Source organism: Rhincodon typus, chromosome 12, assembly GCF_021869965.1.
Source record: "Rhincodon typus isolate 14 chromosome 12, sRhiTyp1.1, whole genome shotgun sequence".
In the NCBI taxonomy this organism is placed as follows: Eukaryota; Metazoa; Chordata; class Chondrichthyes; order Orectolobiformes; family Rhincodontidae; genus Rhincodon; species Rhincodon typus.
Window position 1 is genome coordinate 4,564,973 of NC_063343.1, and position 16,048 is coordinate 4,581,020.

A 16,048-nucleotide genomic window follows, 5' to 3' on the forward strand; every position below is an offset into this window, starting at 1 on the left:
GAAGGGTCTAGGCCCGAAACGTCAGCTTTCCTGCTCCTCTGATGCTGCTTGGCCTGCTGTGTTCATCCAGCTCTACACCTTGTTATCTCAGATTTACCAGGATTTACATAGCTCCTACTATGTAAAATAAAAACCTCCCTGGTTTCCATTTTGAGTTTTTTCCGATGGTGACGTGGTGTGGGCTGGATTGGTAAGGCGACATTCAGTATATTAACCTGTTGGGTTGCGTTACAGTCAAGGATGAGTGTCAGTTGGGAGGTCATTGCCACCTGGCGAGAACCTCACCACACTACTTGGGAAAACCGCGAAAGATGCGTCGACATGACCTCACCATTGAGATAACCCTCACCGAGCATCTTGCCCGATTCTACCACAAATCTCACCAAAGCTCACGTCACTCAGATTCTGGGTGAAATTAATGTTCTTGAGTCAATGACCTTTCATCAGATTTTGCACCACGCTGCTATTTTGTGAGTTTAACTTGTCAGAGCAGATCATGACTACTGCTTTGCTTAATCCACTGAAACTTTGATGCGGTTCATTCAGCATGTTGCATTCTGTTGTTGGTACAACTTTATGCGATGGGACAATGTTAGACTCCTCACTGAACAATTTAACAGCACGCACACTAAAAGGCTGCAGGGCAATGGTCTTGCCCACTCTGTCCTACAGAGATGAGCCTTGCCATGCGCACACTGCATCACTTGAGCTATGTTTTGAAGCTTCTGAAATGAGCTGGCAGAACCTGGGCAGGCATGCCATGCACAGGGCTATAAACGAGACTGTTCCAGCAGAGGTGTGTGTGGGTTGTTGGGGTGGGGGGGGGGGGTGGTGGTTGGCCTTGTGGCCAGAAAACTGGACATTCACTTACCGGAGTGCACCTTCTATGAAGAGGTGAGCTCCTGTGACTGCCAAAGCAAATCCAACGTACAACATTTTTATATTGATATCACATCATTGGGAAGCTCCCTCAGGAACGCTGCATCTGCCACACCAATTTTTAGCAAGGTTTATCAATGGCAGAAATTAATTCCTGAACCAGGAGCTTTGATGATAGAATCCCTACAGGGCAGATAGAGACCATTGGCCCATTGAGTCTGCACTGACCCTCCAAAGATCATCCCATCCAGGTCCACTCCGTCCCTATAATCCTGCATTTCCCATGGCTAATCCACCTAGCCTGCACACTAAAGGTCAACTTAGCATGGCCAATCCACCTAACCTACATGTCTTTGGATTGTGGGAGGAAACCAGAGCACCCAGAGGAAACCCACACAGACACAAGGAGAACATGCAATCTCCAAGCAGACAGCCACCCGAGGCTGGAATCGAACCCGTGACCCTGGTATTATGACTCAGCAGTGCTAATCACTGAGCCACCCTAAACTGGCTTGTTCCAAACTCAACTGTCCATAGAATCCTATTCTAGTTGCAGCAGAACATTTGGGTGCAGATTGTCCTCCGCACTCACCTGCATCCTGGGTTATAGACATGTTCATCTTCCACTCAAAGGATAAACAAGACCACAGTTCAAAATGTATGATTAATTTAAGGTTCTTGAGTAGATTTGTAGTTCGGGTTGTGAATGTTGAGGTTGGTTGTCTCGCCGAGCTGGTTCGTTGTTCCACAGATATTTCATTACCCTGCTGGGTAACATCATCAGTGCAGCGTCCAATGAAGCGCTGTTGTGTTTTCCGCCTAGTTTTTAAACTCTGGGGTCCGTTGCATTTGATTACCTCATTTCCGGTTTTCCTTCGCAGTATATATGGTGTGTATATATAGAGTCTAGTTCTAAGTGTTTGTTGATGGCCTTCTTGGTGGAGAACCAGGCCTCTAAAACTTCCTGTGCTTGTCTCTGTTTGGCCTGTCCTAAGGATCCTGGTGTTGTCCCAATCGAATTGGTGGTTCTCCTTATCCATGTGAATGGAGATGAGTGAGTACTGGTCGTGCCTTTTTGTTGCCGGTTGGTGTTCGTGTATTCTTGTGGCCAGTTTCCTTCCTGTCTGTCCAATGGAATGTTTCTTGCAGTCTTTGCATGGGATCTTGTATGTTACGTTGGTTCTGTCCATAGTGGGTAAGGGGTCTTTGGCTCAGGTTAGCAGTTGGCATAGGGTTAACGTGGGTTTGTGTGCTAGTTTGATGCCCAGTGGTTGTAGGAGCCTTGTGGTCAGTTCGGATATGTTCTTGATGTATTGTTGCATGATAAGTATGTTAGGGCGTACTGTATCTTCCTGTTGTTTGTGTGATAGGCAACATCGGACCCAGCTGTTTGGGTATCTGTTGTCCTGAAATACTTGGTAGAAACTCTTCTTCTTTCTGGCGTAGTTCCGGGTTGCTACAGTGTGTTGTCGCTCATTTAAATAGTGTATTCACGCAATTTCGTTTGTGGGTGTTGGGGTGGTCACTGTTGAAATTCAGCACTTGGCCAGCGTGTGTGGTCTTTCTGTGTACCTTTGTCAGGAATTCCCTGTTGGCCTTGTGTTCTACCATGATGTCCAGGAATGGGAGCTGTTCGTTCTTTTCCTCTTCCCTGGTGAATTTGATCCCAGCGAGAGTGATTTCATTTTTAGGTAGTCTGCTTTGTTGATTTGTTTCTTTAGTGTGTAGACTATTTCATTACCCAGTTGCAGTGTTGGGGTCTATTTACACTTGCCAGTATGTGTTCGTGTCTGCTAGTAGCATCTGTGCTTTAGTGAGGTAGTCCTGTTTGTTTAGTATTACTGTCATATGCCCTTTGTCTGCTGGTAGTAATGTTTCTGTCTTTTATCAGTCCTTCTAGGGCCTTCCTTTCTGATGTGTTGAGAGTGTCAAGTTCACTCTTTCTGGTCAGTGTTGGGACCACTGCCTGTCTTATGGCTTCGTGTGTTTCCTCATTGACGCTGTTGGTCTTCAGTGTGGCTAGAAATTCTGTCCTGTTCACATCTCTATGGTTGTAGTTGAGTCCGTGAATTAGAACAGCTTTCTCTGAGTCTACCAGATTCCTGTCAGAAAGGTTCCTGATCCAAGTGTCTGACCTGTGGTTGTCCTTTTGATGGGTTAGTTTGGCTAGTTTTTCTTGTAGGATCTGTCTTTTCTTGGTTCTTGTTATCTGTTGACTGATGTTAATGGCTCGTTCTAAGTCTGTTGTCCAGTCTGGGTTGGTAGCATCTAGGAATAGGGATTTTTGGCACGTAATTTCTCTGTCATATCTATAGAGCTAGTTGTGTGTGTTGTTGATCATTACTTTCACCATCCTGCAGCCACTGTGTTTTGCTGTCCTACGAGCTTGTGGGTCGCTGATGGGGGGTTTTGTATTTCACATTGAGCGGTAATACCTGGTTCGTGAGGCATCCATGTAGGAAGTCAAGTTGTTCGCGGTTAGCACTCTGTCGTTTGGTGTAGTTCTCCCATTTCCGGGCCAATTTGAGCGTACTTCGCCCGTAAGTCTCTAAGGTTCTTGAGTAGGTCTGTAGCTCGGATTGTGGATGCTGTGGTTGGTTGTCCCGCCGAGCTGGTTCGTTGGTTCGCAGACGTTTCATTACCCTGCTGGGTAACATCATCAGTGCAGCCTCCGATGAAGCGCTGTTGTGTTTTCCCGCCTGGTAGTTAAACCCTGGGGTCCGTTGGATTTGATTACCTCATTTCCGGTTTTCCTTCGCAATGGTGTATATATAGGGTCTAGTTCTATGTGTTTGTTGATGGCCTTCTTGGTGGAGAACCACGCTTCTAGGAATTCCCGTACTTGTCTCTGTTTGGCCTGTCCTAGGATCCTGGTGTTATCCCAATCGAATTGGTGGTTCTCCTTATTGGTGAGTATTGGTTGTGTCTTTTTGTTGCTAGTTGGTGTTCATAGCATCAGAGTCATCCAGATTCGAAACATTAGCTTGCTCTCTCTCCATGGATGCTGTCTGACCAGCTGTGATCTCCACCATTTGTTGTTTTCAGTACAGATTCCAACATCTGCAGTCATCTGCTTCTACCTCTCTATGTTTCCCACTTTTTATTTCCATTTCTTTACTGCTGAAATTGGAGAAGAAAGGAAAATACCTACTCAGTTAGTCTACTTAATACTCTTCAGAAATTAAATGGCACGCTTAATCGCAGGTTTGATTGCCTTGATCAATAGAAGAAGAATTATTTTGTTCTGTAGAATTGGCGAGGGAAGGTGGTTGAGAATACTTTTGAGATGCAGTCTGATTTAATTAAACCATAGAGCAAAGAGGGAATATGGAAGATTTTAAAGTAGTACATTGTGTGCACAGCTAAACGACTTTGGCAAGAATTCAAGTGGAGATAGTCTGGCTTTTAGCAAAATCAGAGCGTATTGGTGATGGTGCATCAGGTTAGTGAAGTCCTGCTCGGTACAGTTCAACAGAAACTTGTGGGAGAACTAAAGTTACTGAATTTTCCGAGGATGTCGTTATTTCTTTGCAATGTTTTACGGATAGTTTTTATTAGTAACAAAAGACATAAGTTAATAAAGAAACCTGGAAAATTTTCAACCTATTTTAATATTTTGAAATACAAAACCTCTAATTGGACCAAATGCAGGCTTGGAGATGGGATTTGGCTCTGGAGGATAATTTTCTAATCCATGATTGGCTTGACTTGCTGTTATGTTAAGAAATGGAGAAAAGGCAGCAGCGTCAGGGTCCAAGTATGTATCTGATAGGAAGTACTTCTGATCTGCTCTGTGCAAGCAATGGCAACTGAGTGCCACCATTTGAGAACATCAGCTAGAATTGCCTTTCGTTTTCACATCAGCACCAACACACAGAACTGTGCTCCCCGACAGCTGTGTGCTAATCTACCCCAGAACGTTCGCTCATCCCACTCTCAGCTTCAAAAATCTCAGCCCGTCCCCTGTGCAGCCCAGTAGAGTCGTAGAGCTGTACAGTACCATCTGACTCGTCCATGCCGACCAGATATCCTAAATTAATCTAGTCCCGTTTGCCAGCATTTGGCCCATATCCCTCTAAACCCTTCCTATTCATATACCCATCCAGATGCCTTTTAAATGCTGTAATTGTACCAGCCTCCACCACTTCCTCTGGTAGCTCATTCCATACAGGCACCACCCTCTGCGTGAAAAAGTTACCCCTCAGCTCCCTTTTAAATCTTTCCCCTCTCACCTTAAACCTATGCCCCTCTAGTTTTGGACTCCCCCACCCTGGGGAATAGACCTTGACCCTATCCATGCTATTCACATGTAATTAACGAGGAATTAACAGGCAGTCAGTTGGAAATGTGAGGTGTTGCCTCCCGTCTGAGAGACAACAGTATATGCATCAACAAAGATGCAGCAGAGATAATTAGAGTGCCACAAGACCCAATTAATTTATTAAGTACTTAAATGAAAAACACACACTTTAACTACTAGAGCCACCTCAATCATTGTCTTTCACTACCCTGGGTTCTGTAACTAATCCCAAACATTGTTACCCAGGAGAGTTGACAACTGGCCAAACTGAAAGTCTTCTCTACGTAGCAGGCCAAGCAGCATCATAGGAGCAGGAAGGCTGACGTTTCGGGCCTAGACCCTTATCAGAAATGGGGGAGGGGAAGGGGGTTCTGAAATAAATAGGGAGAGAGGGGGAGGCGGATAGAAGATGGATAGAGGAGAAGATATTTCTGAAATAAATATCTTCTCTTCTATCCGCCTCCCCTTCTCTCCCTATTTATTTCAGAAATATCTTCTCCTCTATCCATCTTCTATCTGCCTCCCCCTCTCTCCCTATTTATTTCAGAAACACCTTTACTGGCTCCATCCCCGCCCCTTTGACCTGTCTGTTTCCTCTCCACCTATCTTCTCCTCTATCCATCTCCTATCTGCCTCCCCCTCTCTCCCTATTTATTTCAGAACCCCCTTCCCCTCCCCCATTTCTAATGAAGGGTCTAGGCCCAAAACGTCAGCCTTCCTGGTCCTATGATGCTGCTTGGCCTGCTGTGTTCATCCAGCTCTACACCTTGTTATCTCAGATTCTCCAGCATCTGCAGTTCCTACTATCTCTGATAGAGTCTTCTCTACATCCTGACCCACGCCTCCTGACATAGGGTACCTCATGCAGAGTTATTCTTTGAAGTTTTGCTGAAAATCAAAGGTTTTCTGTGCGCTTTATACACAGGTCTGTGTGCCAAGTGTATGCCTTATTTGGAATAATCTATGCACGTGACCGTTGTTGACTGCTTCGTCCTTATTTCGCAGTTATTGACTTCCTGCAGTCTCAGCTCTCAGCTTGGAGATGGATCATACATTCTTAATTTTTATAAAGATGAGTGACTCAGCAGAATTCCACTCACATCACAGCCCATTGTAAAGCCCCTTCTCAGCTCCTGTTATCTTCAACCTTATCCAACTGTAGCTGGTCAGTCAACAGGCCACCCTAACAGCAACTGCTCCCTCCAAAAGCATGGGAAAGTGATGGCCGAGTGGTATTATCGCTGGATTGTTAATCTGGAGACCCGAGTAACGTTCTGGGGACCTGAGTTTGAATCCTGTCACAGCAGCTGGTGGAATTTGAATTCAATAAATATCTGGAATTAAGAACCTAATGACGACCGTGAATCCATTGTTGATTGTCAGGTAAAACCCATCTGGTTCACTAATGTCCTTTAGGGAAGAAAACTGCCATCCTTACCTGGTCTGGCCTACATGTGACTCCAGACCCATGGCAATGTGGTTGACAATTAGGGATGGGCAATAAATGCTGCCCAGCCAGCGACGCCCTCATCCCGTGAATGAATAAAGGAACAGCTTCCCATGATATATTGTGGCTTGTTCTGATACAATAGTGCAGCATCTGAATAGCTCCAGAAATGAGTCAGTTGGCTGGTTTGCAATGCAGTGTGGGTTCAATTCTCACACCAGCTGAGGTTACCATGAAGGACTCTCGCCTCGTCTGAGGTAGGGTGACCCTCGGGGTTGAACTGCTACCAGTTGTCGCTCTATGTCTAATGAGAGAGCAGCCCGCTGGTCCATTAGGAGTGGCATGGTGGCTCAGTGGTTAGCACTGCTGCCTCACAGCACCAGAGACCCAGGTTCGATTCCAGCCTCGGGCGACTGTCTGTGTGGAGTTTGGACATTCTCCCCGTTGTCTGTGTTGGTTTCCTCCCACAGTCCAAAGATGTGCAGGTTAGGGTGGATTGCCTGTGCTAAATTGCCCTGTAGTGTTCAGGGATGTGTAGATTAGGAGGGTTACAGGGGGATGGGTCTGGGTGGGATGCTCTGAGGGTCAGTGTGAACTTGTTGGGCCGAAGGGCCTGCCCCCACTCTGTAGGGATTCTATGATTGCAGTGACTTTGCTGACTGAAGCTGGTAACAAATTTGTGAGGGTTTCTGCTCTTATTTGAAGTTTGATTGGAGTGTAACGAAGCCAGAAATTGCTGGAGAAACTCAGCAGGTCTGGCAACTCCTGTGGAGGAAAAACAAGAGTTTTGAGTCCAGTGACCCTGCCTCAGAACCTCTTTGCAGTATAGTTGAGTTTTAGATGGGTATATGGATTCCTGTCTGCTCTCATATGTTAAATGCAAAGACATTCCAGATAGCTGTTGTCGCTCATATCCAGAGGATGGGCATGTGGATAAAATAGAAGGAAGGATTGGATGAAATAGTGCTGATACTAATGGAAGTAAAATGCATCTTTCAACACCGGACGTAGTCCAGAATAAAATGAGCAAGGCATGCTAGTTCAACGCCCTGCCTCTCATTCTTGTAGAGAGTATTGAAAGCACCTTTACACAGCATTGACTGAAACGTCACAGTTCATCTCAGCTGCCTGAGACAGATTTACAGTAAAACTCGAACAAATCGAAGATGGAAGGCAGCCTTTTAAGGGAGGCGAGCTGATTTACTGGAAAGCTGACAAAGCTGTGAGAAAGTCAAATGATTTTGACGGCATTGGAAACTATGAAAGTCACGCTTGTTGCTTTTCTTAAAGGTGGAATGAATCTTTACATTGTATTGTAGATGAACAACACATGGCCACTGGCTTACCTTGCCAGAAATGTTTCCAAAGATATTCATTGAATTGGATGCTATTTTTCACAAAAACTTCTGTTTTCATTTCACGTTCTGTCTTGGTCTTCCTTTATCAGGCACTGGATAGACAGAAACGCCAGGACCTGAGTCTTGGTGCTAGACAGTGCAAACCCAATAGAATATTGCCCTGAGTTTTCCGATGATCCAATTATAATTCCAGTGTAGATGGGAATCATGCATGGGGATCCTACAAAATCCCCCCATCATAACATCCCTGAAGGAATTGCCTAGGAAACTGAAGCTGGACAATTCCTGTATCCTTGGGGCACTCTAGAATTAAGGAAAAGAGTTACTCAGGAAAAGTTGGACTATTAGGTGCATAGTCTAACTCCTGGATAACTGTTCAATAGACCTTGTCCTTCCCTCTTACACTCCCAAGTCAACCCCCTGCAGACACCTTACACCCTGCAGACCCTTTCTAGATACCCCTTCTCCTGGATGGAGAAGGGGTATCTAGAAAGGGCCTGGATGGTCAGCTCTCTTTCTGAACCTGTAACCTGTCCCCAAAGGGAGACAGTTCTTCTTTGCAGTTTTCACCCTCTTGATCAGCACGGTGACGGAGTCTGTGCCCAAATTAAGGCCAGTGATTGGTCTCACTGGAAGGCCAGTTAGAAGTCTACCAGCTGGAGAGGGGCAATGAGAGGTTTGCATTGGACGGTAATTGTGAGGGCTGTGTGACTTTAGAACTCAGAAGTGTTGGAGGTGAAGTCACTGAATGTTTGAGGCGGAGGTAGATAGGCAGGAGAATCAAAGGCTTAGTGGAATTTGAAGCAGAAACAGATCAGTCATAACCTTATTGAATGACAGAGGATAATTTTATGGGCCAAATGACCTATGTTTGCATCTAATTCATACAGTCATCTGCACTTCATTATGGAGACACCCTCTCCCCAAGCTTTCTCAAAATTTAATATCTGTACTCAGTTATAATTGATCTTACTGAAAAGTCAACACAGGACGTTTAGCCAAAAAATTTTAACTTTTCATGTTCCTCAATTCATTATTCAATGAAAGAAAGTTAAGTAAAGTCACCATGGTCCTATTGACCATAAGGCAGTTCTCTCATCAGAGAGAGGGTCAGAAATCACACAACACCAGGTTATGGTCCAAGAGGTTCATTTAAATCACAAGCTTTCGAAGCGCTGCTCCTTCATCAGGTGAAGTCACCTGTTGGACTATAACCTGGTGCCATGTGACTTCTGACCTTGTCCACCCCAGTCCCAACATTAGCCCCTCCACATCATTAGAGAGAGATGGTTGTTGGTGGTTTAACCTGAGGGTCACCACGCCTCAGGCGAGGGGGAAGGTTGAGAAGGAGGGTCCTTCATGGTAACCTCAGCCTGTGTGGGAATTGAACCCGCACTGTTGGCATCACTCTGCACTGTCCGGGCAACTAGACTAAACGATCCCATTATTCACTAAAGTCTTTCACGTGAACACTGACTGACCGTAATCCTTCTGCATCAAGGTCAAGGGCCGTGACTGGGGCACTGGTGAAGGTTGGGACAGGCAGAGGAAGAGGGCCTTTCTAGAGGGTCTCTGGCTGCACCTACATCCAGGCAATATAGGCCTCTAGGCCTACCTGAAGGGCAGTCCCAGTACAAGCTCCACCTAACCTTCCTACCTGCTATTGGGTGCCAACCACTAACAGTTAACCAGTTGCCCATGAAATAGGGAAACTGGAGATTAACCAGAACATCCCAGTTGTCTTCCTTCTAATGTGGCAAGAATACAGTTGGTTTTCACTGGCCCAGGTTTGTGTTCCTCTACTCCTGCCGTCTTGAACATTTGACCCATGCTTACTATCAAGTAAATCTGCTCCAAGTGTGCAGCTGCAGAGATGCGCTTCATGCCCTAACATGTAACAGGCAATTTAAACACATGCACTGTGCAAAGATTACAAAAGAGGGATTCTCTGTTCCATTGGCGAGAAACCTTTATAAACATTGATGGAAAAATGAATCTTCAAGGGATGAGCTATTTGCAATGGATGTTTTCCCAGATGTTGGAGATCTGTTGGGATGTTGTTGTGGAAGTATATTCTCGATCTCAATTCAGCGGCATGACTAATTCAGTTGGAGGAGTTCCAAATGCTAACTTGCCGTGACCATGTAATGCTGATTACCCTCCACCATAGACTCGACGGGGATCTTTCTGTCCTCGTGGCCTCTGAAACACAGAGATTCTTTTCCTGAGTGGTCCAGCTAGATTTCTGCAGCTGTTAACTTGCTCCACTACCACCTCCCAACTTCTGTGGGCTGCATTCAATGATTGTGGATGTGTTATTTGTTACCGTGGCTCCTCAAAGCTAATCAATCTGTTTGGAACTCTGCTTCAACTCCTGGTTGCTGTATCTGGCTGGCTTCCCCAACATTGTCTGTGTCTCTGTCCTCCTATGATGCTTCGCTAGCTTGGGGATGTTGCCAATCGATCTGGCAAGCTATCCAGAAGTTGCATGCCCATTCCAATTCACTTTTCTGGTTCTCTAGCCAGGATCGGACGCGTCCGCCTCACAATTCCTGGCCGCCTTCTCCTCCATTCCACGCCCTGAACTCATGTCCTCTGTCTCACCGCATCCCAAAGTGTGCCAAAGCCATTGCTCACTGCATGAGGATGACCAGGGGAACTGGTCTCCACCACTATCGCCACCTGCTGCTGAAGGTCCTGTTACAAATGTCCTGCTGAGAGTTGTGGGCAAGACATAGATGTGAATGGCTAGCAGGCTATGAACTTATGTTTGTATTACACAGTACACTTGCCTCAAAAGGTTGCAAAGCTTCAGATGCAAGCAGCCATTCTGTGACAGCAAAATACTCCAAAATAGCTACATACCTGATTAATCAGTTTTCAGCTTATATGAATATAGGAGAGGGTAAGGGAGAAGTAGCAAGTTTTTTGAGGAAACTAAAATGTGGACATTAAAAATATTCAATTCATCAAACTCAAAGCTGGTACCTTAATCTGAAGGAGCATCCCAGGTCCCAGGATTATGCTCTCTATTTCTAGCAGACAGCACATTAGGGTCATAGAGCTGTACAGCATGGAAACAGACCCTTTGGTCTGACTCGTCCATGCCGACCAGGTATCCTAACTTAATCTAGTTCCATTTGCCGGCATTTCATCCATATCCCTCTAAACCCTTCATGTACCCATCCAGATGCCTTTTAAATGTTGAAATTGTACCAGCCTCCACCGTTTTCTCTGGCAGCCCATCCACACACGCACCACCCTCTGAGTGAAAAAGTTACCCCTTAGGTCCCTTTTAAATCTTTCTTCTCTCACCTTAAACCTATGCCCCTCTAGTTTTGGACTAGCCTACCCTGGGGAAAATACCTTGGCTATTCACTCTATCCATGCCCCTCATGATTTTATAAATCTCTATAAGGTCATCCCTCAGCCTCCGATGCTCCAGGGAAAATAGCCCCAGCCTAATTAGCCTCTCCGTATCGCTCGAACCCTTAAATCCTGGCAACATCCTTGTAAATCTTTTCTGCACCCTTTCAAGTTTCAAAACATCTTTCCTATAGCAGAATTGAATGCAGTATTCCAAAAGTAGCTTAACCAATGTCCTGTACAGCCACAACATGATGTCCCAACTCCTATACTCAATGTCCTGACCAATAAAGGCAAGCGTACCAAATGCCTTCTTCGCTACCCTAAGTTGGATATGAATTTTTATCCATTCCTTGATTACTTCCCAGTGAGTGGTACCTGTTCCATCCAGCCTGTGGTTGCTGTCGTTATAAATTCCCTGTGCTGTGTACGGATTGATGCATTCAGTGCCAGTGCCTTGGGAATGTGTAGTAATGAAAGCGTGTCTGATCACATTACTACACTGTGTCTGTGTCCAATCGTGCCTGTTTGTACCTCTCCTTTAACCAGCTGCCTGGCAAACATCCCTTTGGGGTCTGACATGGTAAGTGGAGCTAAACCAGGAGCTGATAGTGGGAGACGGGGTGGATACGCTGTATGCTTCACTAATGAGAAATAAGTTGTATCTCACACGTGCCAAGGACAGCGCGTAAATGGAGTGAAGTCAGTTTGTATTTTTTCCATTGTGCAATTTCTCTCAATCACATTAAGCATTATAAATGTGGACTGTACAGCACTAACCTTTTGAAAGGCATCATTCTTCTCTTGGGACAATTGATATCTTGCCGTTTCTATTCAATTAAATGCGATAAGAATTTGAATTACGGCTAAATGTTCTCTGAGGATGTGGCTGGGTCTCCCCGTTTTCTTGGGTATGTACTGGAGAACAGGTAAAGAGACAAATGAGTGGCAGAGATAACAAGGTGTAGAGCTGGATGAACACAGCAGGCCAAGCAGCATCAGAGGAGCAGGAAAGCTGACGTTTCAGACCTAGACCCTTCTTCAGGAAAATGAGTGGCAGGTGTCTTTTCCCTAGGGTGGGGGATTTCATGACCGGGGGGCATACTTTTAAGGTGAGAGGAGAAAGACTTAACAAAGACATGGGGGCATTTTTTTTTACACAGAGAGTTGTTCGTGTGAGGAATGAACTTCCTGAGGAAGTGGTGGATGTGGGTACAGTTGCAGCGTTTAAAAGGCATTTGGATAGGTACATAAATAGGAAAGGTTTGGAGGGATATGGGCCAGGAGCAGGCAGGTGGGACTAGTTTAGTTTGGGATTATAGTTGGCAGGTCCGAAGGGTCTGTTTCTATGCTGGATGACTATGAGTCTATCTGCACATTTTCTTTATCTGACATTTTGCTGTCTTTTGCGTATCCTGCCTGAAGATGGTCAGGCTGAGGCAGGCATTAAAATCTGTGGTAGTGAGTGCTGGAGGGAAGGGCAGGGTATCACATTGATGCCAATCTAGAAACTTTCCGTCATGATTTGGTGTGAGATTTCCCAACGTTTGATCAGGGGCATGTGGGAGAGAAGGGTTGTGTGAGAGGCTTAAGCCCTTTGGAGACAACTGGAAAGCTGGGAAAAAAAATGACAGATCCAGTTTCTTACCTAGGCCTTCTGTCACCACTGTTTCCTACTTCCATGAGTAGCTTTGAGGTAATGAGCCAATATTTAAAATACCGCTCACAGCGAAAAAAGAAATTACTCAGTAACACCTAGAAATGAACATGCTGGTCATGTTGGGCTTCCAGTTTGAATTAAACTGACCAGTGTGTCTCATTCAGCAGTTTTACTGTTTTATGTTTCTGGGTTCAAGCACATTGTGATAATTGGTGTACAACTGGGATGAGGACGCTACCTCTGGAGTGAGTGATCATGTCTTCCTGAATTTAAGGGAGGTAAAAATTAGGGGTCGGGGTAACAGAAACATGTGGTAGGAGCAACCCTTCAGTATGATTGGTTCCTGCTGGATGCTTGGGTAAAACATGACGTTAGTCAGTAGGCTCTCCCAAGCAAGATTCAGTACTACTTTCTGTACTGCTGCTAATCCAGCTCTTTCTCAATGTCAGATTGACTAACTCTACCTGGTCTAGCATTGTGTGGTACTGCCTGTATCACAGTTGGCATGAATGTAATGTCATTTGGTTGGACCCCTGATTTGCAAAGCTGTGTGATGCCAACAGCATGGGTTCAATTCCCATCACCAGCTGAGGTTACTCTGAGGGACTTCCCCTTGTCAACCTCTCCCCTCTCCTGAGGTATGGTGTCCCTCAGGTTAAGTCACCACCAGTCGTCTCTCTGTAATGAAAGAGCGACCCTGTGGCCTGGTAAGACTATGGCAACACAATGCCCCCACACTCTCAATTCATGATGTGGATGTGTTGGACTGGGGTGGACAAAGTCAGGAGTCACACGACATCAGGTTATAATCCAACAGGTTTATTTGAAATCACAAGCTTTCAGAACGCTGCTCCTTCGTGTTGAACTATAACCTGGTGTCATGCGACTTCTGTCTCTCAATTCAAAAACTCCATCTAGCCGAGCAGTAAAAGTTGTTGCCTATAATTCTATTAGTGTTAACCCATTTTTTGTCATGGGCTGTAATCAGTTTATTTGTCAACAGCACTGGCTGCAATAGATAAACCTCAACACCATGATCGTTGTTCCAAAAAAAGTTCATTGAAATGCTTCAATTTTTTGGAAATAAAGGTAGAAGTCTTGACTTTTCAGTTCAAGCCTTTGTAAGTGATATATACGTGCCAGATAGAACACAAGAGCATTTGAAACATGACCTATGAGGCAGCAGGAAAATGCTGGAAGTTTTATTCAGAAAATTTCTAATAATTCAACAAGGAGGTTGGAAGGTCAGTTCCTGTTTCTTTTGAAAGCAACATGACCATTAATTGACTCTTTCTGTGTCCTTTTTCTGATGATTCTGTGTTTTCCTTGAGTAAAGATGTTGTATAGATTACTGCTCGTGATGTTTATCTCAGTTTCAGAGTCGTTTTGACTTCCCTTCGGCTTTCCCTTTCCCTTCCCGCAATTAAAGAGCATCAAAGACCCGTCCTAATTGATATTGGTTTGCTACCTTTGCCTTGGATTGACTCTGTTTCTCCATTCCACTCACATCATGCAGGGAGGCTTGATAGATCTCACTTGTGTTGTTTCGTGTAGGCTTTATCTTCTGATTTTGTTCAAAGCTGCTTCAGTGCATATGTGGTGTCTTGCGTGTGTTGTAGTGGCATTGATCTGGAATGTGTGTCCCTATCCGTATAATTTACATTGCAGTCACATGAGCCTGTTCGTTTGGATCTATGTGGGACAGACGTCCTGGAGTCTGCTCAGGGTACAATCTACAAAACCTAACACTTTCACTCAAAGGAGTACAAGTTCCTTACAAAGCATTCTTGTGGCTTGCTCTTTAGACTCTCTGGAGTCTATGGAGTGCAAAATACAAAGTCAGATGCCTTGGACAGCCACAAGTGTTTATCTTCTTATTACTTTCTCTTGTTCCTTTGCTATTTATTCTCTTTTCATGTTATTTCTCGTGAAGAAAACCTGGCCTCTATTATTGCAATTAATACCTTTGCAGATCCGTGGGAGGGGCTTTGTGTGCAAGAAGGGATAAATTTCTACGTGCCCCAGCTCTTGCCTCTGATCTGGCAGCCACATTACTGCATGGTACATTCAATTTAGCTGTTTACATAATTAATGCCTTCAAACTTTCACCATAGTTAAACGAAACCTTACCTGACCACCTCTCTAAGAAACGTTGCAAAACACTGCACGGGCAGCACATTGGATTAAAAAGAACAAAATCCTTTGTGATGTGGACAGGGACTTGTGCTGACTTGGAAACTGGGTACATTTCTCAACTCTTTAAAGCAATGACAAACAGATCTATAAAGTGCATTTGAACTGCCAGAACTGAGTTTACAGTAAGGCATGTTCAAAAATGCAGGACTTCTTCAGAATTGGCCTGGGGAGGCAGTTTAAGTTAGATAAAGCTCAGTCCCTTACTCTGAGGTGCTGAGGCAGAACATTGTCAATTGCTACAGGACGTTGATAAAAGAAATATATTCTTTGCATTTCTGTTCTTTTGTGAGGTGACCTGAGATGGATTTAGCAATTGTGAAGCTTTGTAGGATTGGGTGAGGAAAGTGACGATTACAAAGTCCATTAATGCTGAAGGTTTTACTTCTGATCTGAACTAAATAGACAGACCTGCACAGTGCAGAATCGGTTATTCACATTTTGAGCACTGGAGCCAAAACTACCTCAAGAGCAGGCTGAATGAAAGCTCGGATTGTTTTAAAATACTGGCGATTTCCTCCCATTTCATCCAAAGTTTCACCCGAGACATGGCATTGCTGATAAGCTTTTTCTCAAACTCGAAGGAAGTTTCTATACCTGTATAATCCAGAAACAATGGACCTGTCATTGCCTTTTCCAGCTCGGTACAAAGCTGGCACAGAATCTCTGCTTCCTGAACACTTCAGAGTTGTCAGCTCTGACCTTTTAAACCCTGCTGTGGCTGGAGGTTACACAAAGGTTCCAGAGTACTGCACACAGAACGTTTTAGCAAGGATCTCCCGCATAATAATTCAGTACAGAGTAGAGACAGCAGGGCTAGATTGGAATTAGTCTGTAAACCTGGC

At 44.8% G+C, this 16,048-nt stretch overlaps 1 protein-coding gene across 1 annotated transcript in view; it reads left to right on the forward strand.

Moving 5' to 3' along the window:
* The window catches only part of LOC109911258 (slit homolog 3 protein-like), a 614,108-nt gene that overhangs the window by 65,433 nt on the left and 532,627 nt on the right, over nucleotides 1-16,048 (forward strand). The window lies entirely within an intron of this gene.